Genomic DNA, 13,079 nt, shown 5'->3' on the forward strand with positions numbered 1-13,079 from the left:
TTGATATTCCTTTTTTCCAAGGCAAGACAACATTTTAAAACTTTAAGTCCCTGAAGTTCGTCTTTGGAACACTGGGACCATCTTCTCCTCCTTTTCTCTCAAGGAGAGATAAGGATCATTCGGAGAGGCGAGAAGCCTGGAGTTTCTGTAACTCCCCCTCCTGTGATAAGTTTTGCTGGTCTCTTGTGCCATTCTTTCATGGTGCTGATATTCCACGTTTTTGCTAGCCTAGCTTCATGACAGGGAAAGATAAGTGGTTACTGCAGACACTTACTGTGAACAGTTTATTCAAGTGACTTATTTAACACAGGGCACTGACAAAAGCTTCTGTTACACTATTTCAGTAGTGTTTTAAATTTTGTTACTTCCTCCTCTTGTCCCTTCAGACCATCAGCCTAAACCCCTGTCACTTTTCCACCTCTTTCATCTACCCACGTAAAGTTCCAGTAGAAGCCCAGGAACATACGCAAATAAAAAGCAACATTGAAAGGTTAAATGCAAGTGGGTGGGGGGGAAAAAAGAGTGAATTACATCTGAAATCTGAAGAAAAATTACTCAGAAACAGGGCTTAATAGCCAAATGCAATGTAGTATTTTGCATGCTAGAACTCAGCCCTTGTTCCAAACACAGGGAACATGGGGGGAAGAGACTGCACTGCCCAGGCTTATTACCAAAGCGCTGCTTCCAGACTGTGCTGGGGGAGGAGGTAGGCACACCTCCTATGCCAGCCTCTGGCCAGCCTGTACCAGCTACAACTGATATTGTCCCTTGTAGTCTGTAAAATCAAAGTCTTTTCTTCAGAAGACTTCTATCTATACCAAAAACTCCCAGATCACAGGAAAGGTGGACTAAACTATTATCACTTAGAAGCCTTAATTTCCTGTCTAACAGAGCACCAGCAGCAGAAGGTGCTGAAAGCCATATGCTGCCCACAGGACTGTGAGTAGCATCAACAGTGCTGACAAGTGTCTCATCATTTCCGACACTACTGCTTGGGGAAACCTTTAAGGGACAGCAGAAGTGCTACCAGACATCATCTGAAAGCTATTGCCCAAAACGTTCTTTCAGAAGAGCTTTAATTTTATGGAAACTGATGACTTGGCCCTCCACATAATTCCACAGACCCTAAATTACGCTCAAGATTAGCACTTTGCATTTCAGCATGTACTTCAAAACATGAGCTAGTTTACCTCATTTTCTCAGCCGTGCTTTAACACAGCAGCATTTTAAACAGGCTTCAGTTGCTTCCTGGGCATTGCTGCTGAACACTCCCTTGCAACAGCAAGAAAACGCAACCCAGAAGAATTGTTCAAGTATTACTCCTACTATTTCTCCAGAGAAGATAAACGGATGCAAACCCCAGACGTGCAAAATTTAGTAGAAGAAAACTTACCTTTGGTAGTAGGAAGATACCCTCACAGAGCATACAGTTTGCTATCATTACAAATAACTATCACATATTAAATGTAATACTGGATATGCCCCCAAAAAAATCAAGCTCCAAACATCTAGAGACAACAGAATTATTTGCAGCACATCTTCACAACAGCACCTCAGCCATCAGTTTTAAACTTGCATGACTTCTGCAACTAGATACCTGCAAGCTAGAAGTTGTCCTTCGCTGTCTTTCTCTTGCAATTGGCATCTGGAAAATTATTAGCATTTTTCCTAGCAAGATGAGCTGGGGCTTGTCACCCTAATGTCTTACTACCACTTCATATACAAACTTTGGGAGAGCTCAGGTGTTTTACAGTTTTGATCTTTTATGAAAATGCTGACCTACTGTCTTAGCAAAAAGCATGATTAATACTGCAGACATATTAAGCCCCTTTTTTGGTTGATGATCATTTGTCTCCAAAGTTAAAAATAAGAGGCAGATGCATATATAGAGATAAAAAAACTAAGGCTGTTTAGCAGCTTTACCTGGAAATATTTAATTTGTGCAAGTATTGTATTTCTAAGTTTACCTTTTAGTTCGAGCTCTTTTGTGTTGTATTATTTTACCTTTGAACACAAGAGAATCAATCTTGAGTTATACTCATCTCAAAGAAAGGACTCTGTGACAGCCACTAGATATGCCACAGGATCTGCCTCCAGAGTATTTGTTAGCCGTGGGAGAATTTCACTAGTGTTCTACAACTGCAATGTGGATTTCATTAAAAAAAAAAAAAACAAAAAACAAAAAACAAAAAACACACCACCACAAGAATAGCAAAATTAAGTTTCCATTATTCAGGAGAACAAGTTCCAAATTTCCATGTGTCTGCCCCTCCAGCCCTCTTCCAGCTTTACTCCAGCAATCTTCATGCTACCAAAGAATACTATACTACTTCAGCTGTGCACACATTTTCTTCACTCGCCTCTTGCGTACTCGCACTCAAACTTCCAAATATAAATCATGCTCATCCCTCTATCTGTTGCAATAATGAATTAATTGATAGTTTAGGTTATTTCTTGCCATAACTTAAGGAGTTACTGGGAACATTCATTTTGGGCACCAGAAGGGCATTCATGCTGGCCCTTGCATACTGATCCAGAGTTTCGAGATAGTTTTCCTAAGCGCAATTCCTACCAGAAACCACCGAACCATAGAGGAAATTGTTCCTCTTCCACAAGCTAAAGTAATATTTAATAAGAAGGAGGAAGAAGGGGAAAGAAAAACACAGGCATACCCTTTCTATCACTCAACCACAGAGCAGCCAGCAATATCCTCAAAAATATCTACTGAGGAGCCGTTCTCAATAGACGCTACAGACCCTGGAAAAAGGAACGTACCAGCAGAGAGGGCAGAAGGGGTCAAGACAAAAACCCTGTCAGATTTACAGTGCGGATTAAAAGACGTGATTAGAACAAAGAAGGCACTTGTACCATGGGTAGAAGTTAGTCCGGAAACGGGTTTATCACTACAGTTATTTTTGATTACAGTGGGAGATGATTGAGAATGGCAGGAAATGGTTAGATAAAAAAATATATGCAAGATTTCCTCATATGATAGCCCCCTCGCCTATCTGCAGGCTTATTTGGATACTTTGGGCTTAGTTTTGAAACACTGATGCTTCATATATGCTCTTTCCAACTCATGTTTGCATTCCAGCACATTTACAATGGCTTGCCAATTCTATCAATAAACGAAAAAAAAGTTTTAGAACACTTGGTTTGTATTTGTAAGTGGGATAAGCCTTTAAAAACAATTAAGGTAGAACATGTACATTCTCCCCTCCACATTCTGCTCGGAAATAACTGTCCAGTAAGCATCTCTTGCCAATCTTACAATATACAAAACTGAAACACTGGACAACATAGAGCCAATGCAACAAGAGTACAAGCTTCTCATACCTATTTTAATATGCCTTATTTTTACTTCAGCAAAATTCATGAGGATTAGGAAGGCAGGTTCATCTTTCCTTCCCTTTGAGCCTTTGGTCTTCAATACTGTCCTGCATGTAATATGTCAACAGTGGCAGTGACTACATATACCTTTCACTGATTATCTAGTTATTCCTACCGTTTCTTGAACCATTTCTCAACTACCAGTGTCCATCAGCACTACCTATTTAGATTAGGCACACAATAATTGCAAGATGCCCAAGAAATATTAAGCTGTCTAGCCTGTCTGTCTACATTTTTAGGTATATGCAGTTGTACCATAAAGATTTTTAAACAGGCTTAAATGAAAGCAGCAGCTAGATGCAGGTAAAAAAGGCCATACTCCCTATATTGTTCCACTTCTTTTGCATCAAAAGACACTGGTGACAGGGAGTGTAACAACTTGCTGTACTTCTCCTACCTTCAGGAATGTTTTCTTTCAAAAGTAGTAGAGAAAAAAGAAAAAGAGTATTAAAATAAGCCTACGCTTTCAGTCTTCTCTAATAATCAATAATACAATGGAGTGCTGGGCTTTTTTATTATCATTCAAAATGAAACTGTTCTGGCAGATGGTAAGAAGTGTCCTTTTGCAAGTTCTTCTGCAGTTATAAGATGTGGCTCTAACTCAGAAGTAACATTACATTCCCATTCCCCTACACAAGGATTACATTTCTCTGGGAACATCTTGTGATTTATGACCTCAATTTCCCATTTGCAGCACCAAGCTTGCGAGATCATAATTACCTGCATAGATAAAGCACAAAACCTTTTTTTATGAAAACCATTATGCTCCTGAAACATTTTCTTTCTGTAGTTGCCCTTTGGGAACTTTTTTCTTTTTCCTTTTTTTTTTTTTAAACATAAAATACATCTTGTACTTGAAATCCTTGTCTGTTTACTATTTTATTTCTCCAGCAGCAAGATTGTTATGGTGTCTTCCCATATTTTTATTATGGGAGGGCTAGTCCTTTAAGAGGGTAGAAAAGAGCAAAGTGAAAGCACTGAGCATGTTATCAGTTCCAATGCCACCCAAATCCTTATCCAAAGCCCAAATATCCTTCGACCTCCATGAGCCTGATTCAGCCTTATTTAAAAAGGAAAATAATGCAAGTCATGAAACTTGCTTCATAATGACAGAAACTGTTTCAGAGTTGAGAAAAACATTGTGCAATGTGTTTTCTTCAGTGAAAAACCTGGCCTCATGTTTCCCATACCCACTCCCCCAAGTTCAGTTTTATTTATTTATTTACTTAAATTCAGGTCATTTTGGTGATCCAGTTTACAGAGTGGCCCACAAAACAGTTCTAACAATTAAAAAAGTAGCAGACTGTGGTGCAGGGGTAGGAATTGTTATGCCAGATATGTCTGTGGGTTTTCTTGGCAACAGACCACAGCTACTTATCACTTAACTATGCCCTCAGATGATGTTTCGCGCTCACTTTGGAAGACCCACATCCTGAGGCTGGAACTTGAAAGCAAAGAATTTGAATTCAAGAATAACTTGGTGCAACTTCTACCATGATGCAGCAGCCTTAATGACAGGTTTGGGGTTTTCTATTTGTTTGGAAAGACTGGAAAAAGACTGAAGCAAAGTCATGGGATCAAGAAGAGAAGGAAGGAACTATTCAAACTCATCAGGTCTTAACTGCACTGAAGTTTGCCTGCATTCCATTCAGGAACAGATAAGCCAGACAATTTCTATTTGTGCCATACAGTCCTGTACTTTAAACTCACTATGTTCTTAACTCCTCAGTTTATCGGCGCCTCAGGACCATGGTATTGTAGCAACACTTGTGGGTCTCCTGATGCTAGTGATAAAGACCCACTGGCAAGCGTCTCCCATGAAAGCCTCAGGGTATAACTGAGGCCCACAGCTAAACACCCTGTCAGCAAAATGCATCTACCTCCACTGACAACTACTGGGAATATTTCCAAGTTACTGTCTTTGAGAGTGTTTGAGGACTCACTATCCAGCTAATAAATAAAGGGAAGACAGAAGTTTCCTTCAAACATGCTGAAGCAGAATAGAAACTTTCAGCTAAGGCAAGTTGGAAAGGAAGAAACTATCTTACTCATTGGCCTTGGCATCTACCATGTCTAAGACAAAAAAGAAAAAAAGAACTTTTACTGTGCGATCTAAGTTTAAGGGATATTTGACATTTACTGTGTTAAGAAAACCCCTCTCTTTTTTGCACCTCTTCAAGTTCCCCATCACAGCGGAACACTTTGTTCTTATCAACCATCCACAATCTTAGAAGAAATAGATAAGTGTCTCAATTTCTGCCTGATGGAGGGACTTGCAAGAAAAAAAAACCAAATAAAAAACCCCACAGATTAAAACATATATTAATTAAGCAGATCTAGATGATATTTCACTGAAAATAAGGAGTATTAAGTTTTTTTTATACTAAGCTTTAAGAATTTTAACTTGCAATTGCAAATTGGAACCCCCATTTTTGCATTAGTCTTCCTCTGATAAATGAGTTAGTTTCAGCATTAATAGAATATATGAGACAGCAATGATAGAATTTTACTTTATGTTGTTCAACAATATCACAAGTTTCCAACTTTCACAATTTACAACAGCATAGGATTTACTAGGCGAGAACCAAGCTGACAAAAAGCAAGCCATACTAATCATAACTAAGCAAAGCTAAATAAAATTCCACTGAAAATGAGTAGATGCTCTCCCTCTTATCACCCTTTCTTCTACTTTGGGGGGGGGGGAAGGGCGGGGGGGCAAGAGAAAGGGGAGGAATGGGGGTTTCTTGCAGTTTTTGAGCATCAAGTCAAAACGCAAACCCCAAACCGCCTCTACACTAACACAGAGCAATGTGATCATGATTACTCCAGTTTTGCACTATCATCAATTATGCCCAGTCACAATGAGATAGGAGAAATCAGCAGCGATGCTTTCTGCACAGATATTTAACCTCATTGTTTTCAATACTATCTCCAGATGCCTGGATCTCCAAAAATGTGTTCTTCGGCATATTAAATGCTAGTCAATGGAAACATAACTGTGAAGAGGAAGAGACAGAAACTTTATTGTTGAGATAATGCTAAGATAAGATAAAACCAAATTACATTTTTAAGGCCCCCGACATCAGAAAGATCCGAAAAAGTCTAGATTACAAAGATCCAACCTGCGTATCTCCTGAGTGACAACTACGCTTTGCAGAGCGGACAGGACATAACAAACCCAGACTTTAAATACAGCTAACGGTGCACCGCTTCTTTTTACCACAGTACTGATTTTCAACATTGGGCTTAAGCCCCCTCTAAGTGCACAAAGCACAAATTTCAAGCGCACACGCACGCAGCGAAACCGGACACGGTACAGCGCTGGCAATAAGGCAGAAGGGGAGCCGTGAACTGACTCAGCTCCGAGCAAAGCACGGTCTGGAAGCCACAGCTTCGGCAAAGGCACTTCGCCAAGGAAAGCGCAGGGGCTTCCCCCGCCTCCTCGCAGGAGGCGCAGGAGCACCCAGGCCCCGCGCGGGACACGAGGGCTGCCGCGGCCGCCCGGCCCGGCGCCCCTCACAGCGGCGGTGCCTGTACTCGGGAGCGGCGCTGCCGCACCGAGATGTCACTTTCGGGAGGGCGGGCGCTGGGGGCGCCGCTCGGTGCCTTTCCTCTCGGGTGCCCCGCTTCCCTCAGCGCGGCCCGAGGGGCCCCCGGCCGGCGGGGCAGGGGCAGGGGCCGGGGCCAGGGAGACCCGCCGCGCCGCGCCGCGCAGGGAAACCTCGCGGCAGCGCGGATCCCGCGTGGGCAGAAAGCGGAGCCGGGCGGGGACCCCGCGGCGGGGGAGGGGGGGAGCGCGGCGGGGCGGCGCGGCCCGTACTCACCCGGCGGCGAGGGGGGGGGGGGGGGGGGCGCCGCCGCCCCGGTGCCGCGGAGCAGCGGCCCCACTTCCTGTGCGCTAGGAAATGAGCGGGCGGGGCGGCGCCGCCGCGGCCCTTAAAGGGGCCGGCGCCGGCCTCGCCCGCCCTCCGGAGACCGCGAGGAGGCCGCCCGCGGGGGCGGCGCCGGGCAACGGCCGCCACCCCCCGCCCCTGCCTGGGCCGCCGCGCGGAGGGGAGGTCGGTGGTTGGGGCTGCCGGGACGCCTCCGCTTGCGGCGAGCGGGGCGGGGCGGGGAGGGAGCCTGGTCTGTGGCCGCGGGACGGCCGTTAGCGCGCGGCCGTTAGCGCGGGGGCTGGCGGAGCTGCCGGGGCGGCCGCCGCTCGCGGCCGGCGCCCTCCCGCCCCGCGGGCACCGCCGGGGCTGGGCCTGCCGCTGCCGCTGCCCCCACCCCCGTCGCGTCCCCGGGGCGCTTCCCTGCCCGGCAGCTGCGGGGTGCGGGGAGACCCCCCGCCCCCGGTGTCTTCCGCACACCTTAAAGTAATAGCGCGGCGCACTGGGCTTCGGTGCGCCTTGGAAACGTGAGACAGACACGACGTTATGTAAGTCTGGGAGCTAGATAGTGAAGACAGTATGCTCCAGCGGGAGATCCCCCTTTCTGTCTTAATTAGCAATGCTCCGTATTAGAAACGTAGCATACCAATCTATAACTAGTAATATGTAGCATTCAGATCTACCAAGGAGTGTTCATCTAGGAAGTTTTTATTCATATATATGTGTCACAATGCTACAGACCATATATTGTACATATATGCATCTTCCACATGTGGGGAGCAAGCTGTGCTTTAATCAGCTGTCTCATCCAAGGACAGAGGACATCTGATCGGAGGTCCACGTGCATCCACTGCCTTCTTAAAACGTACTTTTCTCAGCTGGTTTTCACACGAAGCACTCCAGGCATCCTACTAATTGCGCCACTGCACATAAAATATATGGAAATAGCTGCACTGCTGAGGACTGTATTTGTTTTGTGCTGTTTTGTACCTGCTGCCCTCTGTCTTGTAAAGCTATTCATTTTGGACAGGTATTTTTTATTCTTTGGCACAGCACACTTGTTCTCCTCTCTATGTACATCCGCAGCACTGCATAAATACAGCAGAAGCTGTTGTCCAGGCCATGAAAATCAACTGCTAGTAGAAGTACAACTTCAACAATAGCACAGCTATGTTAACTTTTCAAACATTAACAGAACCATAGAATTGTGGTGTTGCTTTTATGGTCATGATGTAGGTTCTGTAACAAGCAGATCTACTGATAATTATTTTCCACTTATCTTAATAATTATTTACAGTTCTGCATTTCCAGAAGAATGTTTTCATTACATGATCTTTTTATTTTTTCCTGCAGGGCTGAACCTTGGATGTTTAGGATCTCGTACACTTTTCAGCTGTCCTACATGAAGAGTGATCTGTAACAACTTGGTAAGGCCAAGAACAATTCAGGAAATGGTTCAGATAGTAATGTGGTTTCATAACTATGCATCAAATGGTTCTAACCCTCTGAATCAAAAACTGACTCATATACAGTCAAAAGCTGCTAAAGACATCCCATAAAGATCTGTACTCCCCCATTTAACATCACTACTAGTAATGCTAGTTTGCTTGTCACTGCTTTACGGTAACTGTTTACCTGCATGAAACAAAGGTAGATGTTAAGTGCTTTCAGCAGCAGAGCCTTACTTTGCTCTCAACACCAGAGGCTGCCTTTTCTGACACATTATTGGTATGTCATCTACCGTATTTAATATGGAACAACCTTTTGTTTTCAGGCACACTTCAACTAGTTCATTCATAAATAGCTACATGCTCTGTATGCTGCACAACCTGAAAGAGGATTTAATGTTCAAGGGACTGATGTCTGTTCAGTTGAGATTCCAGGCCTTCAAACAGCATGAGCAAAAATGGCCTTTCCAGAGAATGCCTTGGACAAAGTGTGATTTTAAATAATCAGGGGTTTTCCATAGGGACTGAGAACTGTCTTACCACTCTTTGCTGTCAGGGTCCACTTCATTGCTCTGTTCCATTAACATCTGGTTTGCTACAGATAGCAAAGCAGCCTATAGGGAAAATGCACTGCTGCTAAAAGAATGGCTTGGCTGGTGTGACCAGCTGTTGATGTGGGCACTTTCCTATCATTTGAAGCTTGTCGTGAAGCTAGGTTCTCAAAGATAGATATCCATCAAAATAAGGAGAGGCTTATGGAGAAGAGAGACATCAGCAAATTTTAGATTTCCACGTTTGCCCTCCTGAAACTAGGTAAAGGTAGGTTCATTCTTCTTTTTTTAAACAGTATGTAAATACTATTTTAAATCTGACCTCATGCTAGGTTTCAGTATTGCATGTTACGGATGACTGAGCATCTCCCAGCTCTTGTTTGCGTTCTGTGTAGTGATAAGTGGATAGGAGTTTACTAGACACTTGACCATGTTACTCTACTGATACTGGAGACTGCAAAGTTCTCTAGACACAATAGTCTTTGCAAGTACAAGGAGATAACAGAATGGAAATAACCACTGCCACCAAGCCAATTTCATTAACTAATGCTCTAATGTAGGTCTGAAACAAACTCTGGCAACCCTGAATCACCCACTGATTTGTCTGTGAAGAGCAACCAGACTCTAATACTGTCCTTCAAGCTCCTCAGCTGCCAGTTTTCTGTGCAAGGGCTAGTTTGCCACTACGTGGAGATCTCTACAGTGACTTACAGGAGATTGTCCACAGAATACATTTTCTTCTTTAAGTGCCAGCTTCCTCTATTTTATAGAGTAGTGTTCTACTTCCAGAAAGATTATTTCATTTTTCTTCAGATCAAGAGAAGGAAAAAAGAATAGGTTTCTTGCACTCCAGTAACAAGAAGCTTGGTATTCATAGCCATCTCTATGGGAGGTCTACCACAACAGGAAAAATTATGCTGTTGCAGTTACGTTAGGTGCAAGTTCCAGACTCTTCTATCAAAATTCAGAGATTAGACATTCCTTCATAACTCAGACCTATGTTTATGCTGACAGATGGTGTAGTTTCTATTTGGTCTTAGTCTTACAGGCCGCCGGGGGAATTTCTGGTTTGTGAATAAATAATGCAATAAAAACATTTAGGAAATGCCTGTGTTTTAAGACGCAATTCATTTTCGCCGGGGATTCTTCTTAGAGAAGTATTTGCAGGCGTCCTAACATCTGAAAGCAATAAATATGGATATAAGGGTGACACAGCTTTGTATTTAATTAGAAATATTACAATAGGATGATTATTTTATAGACATAGAGGCAGACTTTAAAAATGTTTTGCTAAAACTTTAGGCAGTGGTGTTCTTAAATTGCTACAGTTAGGGGAAGGGAAGTGGCTGGCAATAACTGATTCTAAAAAGAAGAAGAGTTTTCCAGAACAGCATTAGCTCCAGCCTCTAGTGGTTTTGGGGGTATTTTTTTTAAGCATATGCGTGGGCTGGAGGGGAAGAAACAATAGAAAAAAGAGAGAGGAGCTGATCTGAGAACATGATGCCAAATGAAGGAGTAATGTAAATGAGAACAAAGAAAAAAAGCAATCCTTCAACACTAGATATTTTTGTTCTCTTATCCTCTTGAGTCAAAATGAAATGTGTGTGTGAAATAAGAAAAATGGTCTGTTATTTTGCCTAGGATTTTAGAGCTTTAATTGCCAAACAATAGTCATTAGTTTGCCTTGACATAGGGCTTTTTGTCAAATACCACAGCTCAGTCTTACTGATGGCACAATTCCAACATCGATCCCATGTGAAGCTGCTTTCTTTCTCCTCATTTTAATTCTTGCAAATTATTTATAACAGAGATACTGAACAATGCAAACAAAAGTATAAAGAATTTTTAATATTCTAAAATAAACCATCCTACAGCATTTCGATCATCTTGAATTCTATTTTGTTCCCTTAAAATCCACATTATGACCTTTTATTCCAAATTATATTCCATAACCCTTTTGTCAGTCATCCTGTCCACATACATCCTGTTGCTATGGGCTATGAAATGAGGGGTTATAGGAGAGGTAGTGCATTACAATAGAATTGATTAAGTCTGGACTGCGGAAAGCTAAACTCTACCTCAGGCTCTGCTAATGACTCTGAAGCACGAGCCTCAACCAAGTCACTGAAGGGCTAACTTTGTTCTTTATGTGTATGTTCCTCCCAAAGTAAAAGGGACACTACTGCTGTTTTCTCCTCATCATGGGGCATCTATTGTGAATATTAAAAGTGCTTTGAAGCTCTGGATATTTTACTTCACTGCTTTAGAGGCTGAAATTATCTCTTGAGTTGTGAATAGGTATAGGAGAGACTGCATATGTAAAATTACTTTGTACCAACCCACCAGTGTAACTACACTATGCATTAATCTTTCTATATTTAAAGTTACTGTTCCTCTCTGCATTAGTTCCACATTTTGATTTTGGCAGACCTCAAACTTTTAGCATATACATCTTTGAATGATGAAGAACTGCATTTGTTTGCATAGTGTTTTGGTATCAAATAAATGCTAACTCTTTGGCATCATAACACACCAAATTTTGGACCCAGATACATATAATTTATATAATATTTGGCAAATGATTCTATAGATTGGCTTTTGCTGGTGTTCTGGGATCAGAGTTGCTAAATTACTCCCTTTTAGAAATTTCCATTAGAAAACAGAATCTGTACAGGCTTGCCACAGTATCAGCTAACTTTAAATTCTTGTATAGTCCTGCTGTACATTAAAGCAGACTCATTGATTTTTATACTCACTGTTATAAACAGAAGAAGTTCTGTTAATCCTTATTAGGAAAGATAATTGATACAATCACAGTTCACTGTAAGTTAGTATAAACAAGAATGAATAACTTTCTTCTGTCTGAAAAGGCTTCCTTACGGTGACAAGAATGCATATTATAGTCCACTTGATTCTTCTTTAAGTAGTGACAATTTAGTTTAACTTTATCAATAGTATGACTGTTTGGCCACTTGAGAAGCTTACAGAGCAATGCATTCGAATTGTTGGGATCAAATTTCTTAAAAGAACTTCTCTTTTTAAACCAATATATAGTTACTGTTAGCAACCAGTGCTTGCTGAGCTCTTTAATGGTAGAAAATGGATTCCAGAAACAGTACTATATGAGAAATAAAGGTGTTTATGCTGCAGATGAACAGGAATGCACAGCAATAATTCCAAAGAGTTGTATTAAATGCCCAAATGCTACTCCTTGTTCCGGCTGAAAGCAATATGCAATATTCTGCAATATTCTGCCACAGCAGCTGATCGTTTTCCTGGCCGCAGGGCCTTGTTTGTTCTGGCAGGCACAACGGGTCATATGGTGAAGGGCTCCACCACTCATTTTGAACTGCACTAGAATATTCACACCAGAATAGCCAGTAAAGAACATGTATAGAATGTAGTCCAAATATGTAGCGCTGAATTTCTATATTGGTTTATTTAAAGATTCCAAGATGCCTTTATTATATACCTTCTTTCTAATGACACCAAAAATTGTTTTAGGCATTTTTCTAAAAAGACGACAATGTTGTCACAAATATACTGACTACAAAGCAGGTCTGAAAGAAGGTCCAAGCACCTGTATTCTGTACCTAGAATGGAAAACAAATTAAGAGGACTTTGACTAAAAGACAAACCTCACTACTAGGAAAAACATACCAAAAAAGATACATTCTTTTTTTCCTTGTCCAGAATTACAGAACAGTAGCCCGTTAAAATTATAGAGTAATATATTTTATAACAATCCTATCTATGAAATATATATTTTTACCTTTTAAACAGTAGAATTCACTGTCAAAGATGCAGTTGAGAAAGAA

The 13,079-nt window shown here is 41.9% G+C and overlaps 2 protein-coding genes and 1 long non-coding RNA gene across 6 annotated transcripts in view; 1 reads left to right on the forward strand and 2 right to left on the reverse strand.

The window, feature by feature from the left end:
* Positions 1-7,335, reverse strand: part of CSGALNACT2 (chondroitin sulfate N-acetylgalactosaminyltransferase 2) — a 35,874-nt gene extending 28,539 nt beyond the window's left edge. For 2 of the 4 annotated variants that reach the window (XM_067299848.1, XM_067299844.1), the window contains exons 1-2: positions 7,215-7,226; positions 6,300-6,386 (exon numbers count right to left, since the gene is read on the reverse strand). The gene's annotated coding sequence lies outside the window, so the exon portion shown is untranslated. Of the gene's footprint in view, positions 1-6,299; positions 6,387-7,214 lie in introns of all 4 variants that reach the window. The other 2 variants (XM_067299847.1, XM_067299846.1) reach the window with 2 other exon arrangements.
* A 76-nt stretch (positions 7,336-7,411) lies between these two features.
* Positions 7,412-10,404, forward strand: LOC136992456 (uncharacterized). Its single transcript, XR_010884703.1, has 3 exons — positions 7,412-7,448; positions 8,616-8,689; positions 9,037-10,404. It is a non-coding gene; the product is annotated as an uncharacterized lncRNA (long non-coding RNA).
* The window catches only part of RET (ret proto-oncogene), a 54,833-nt gene continuing 49,750 nt past the window's right edge, over positions 7,997-13,079 (reverse strand). The window contains exon 20 of the mRNA XM_013960215.2: positions 7,997-8,185. The gene's annotated coding sequence lies outside the window, so the exon portion shown is untranslated. The remainder of the gene's footprint in view (positions 8,186-13,079) is intronic.

The sequence above is a fragment of the Apteryx mantelli genome, chromosome 7 (assembly GCF_036417845.1).
Source record: "Apteryx mantelli isolate bAptMan1 chromosome 7, bAptMan1.hap1, whole genome shotgun sequence".
Taxonomy (NCBI): Eukaryota; Metazoa; Chordata; class Aves; order Apterygiformes; family Apterygidae; genus Apteryx; species Apteryx mantelli.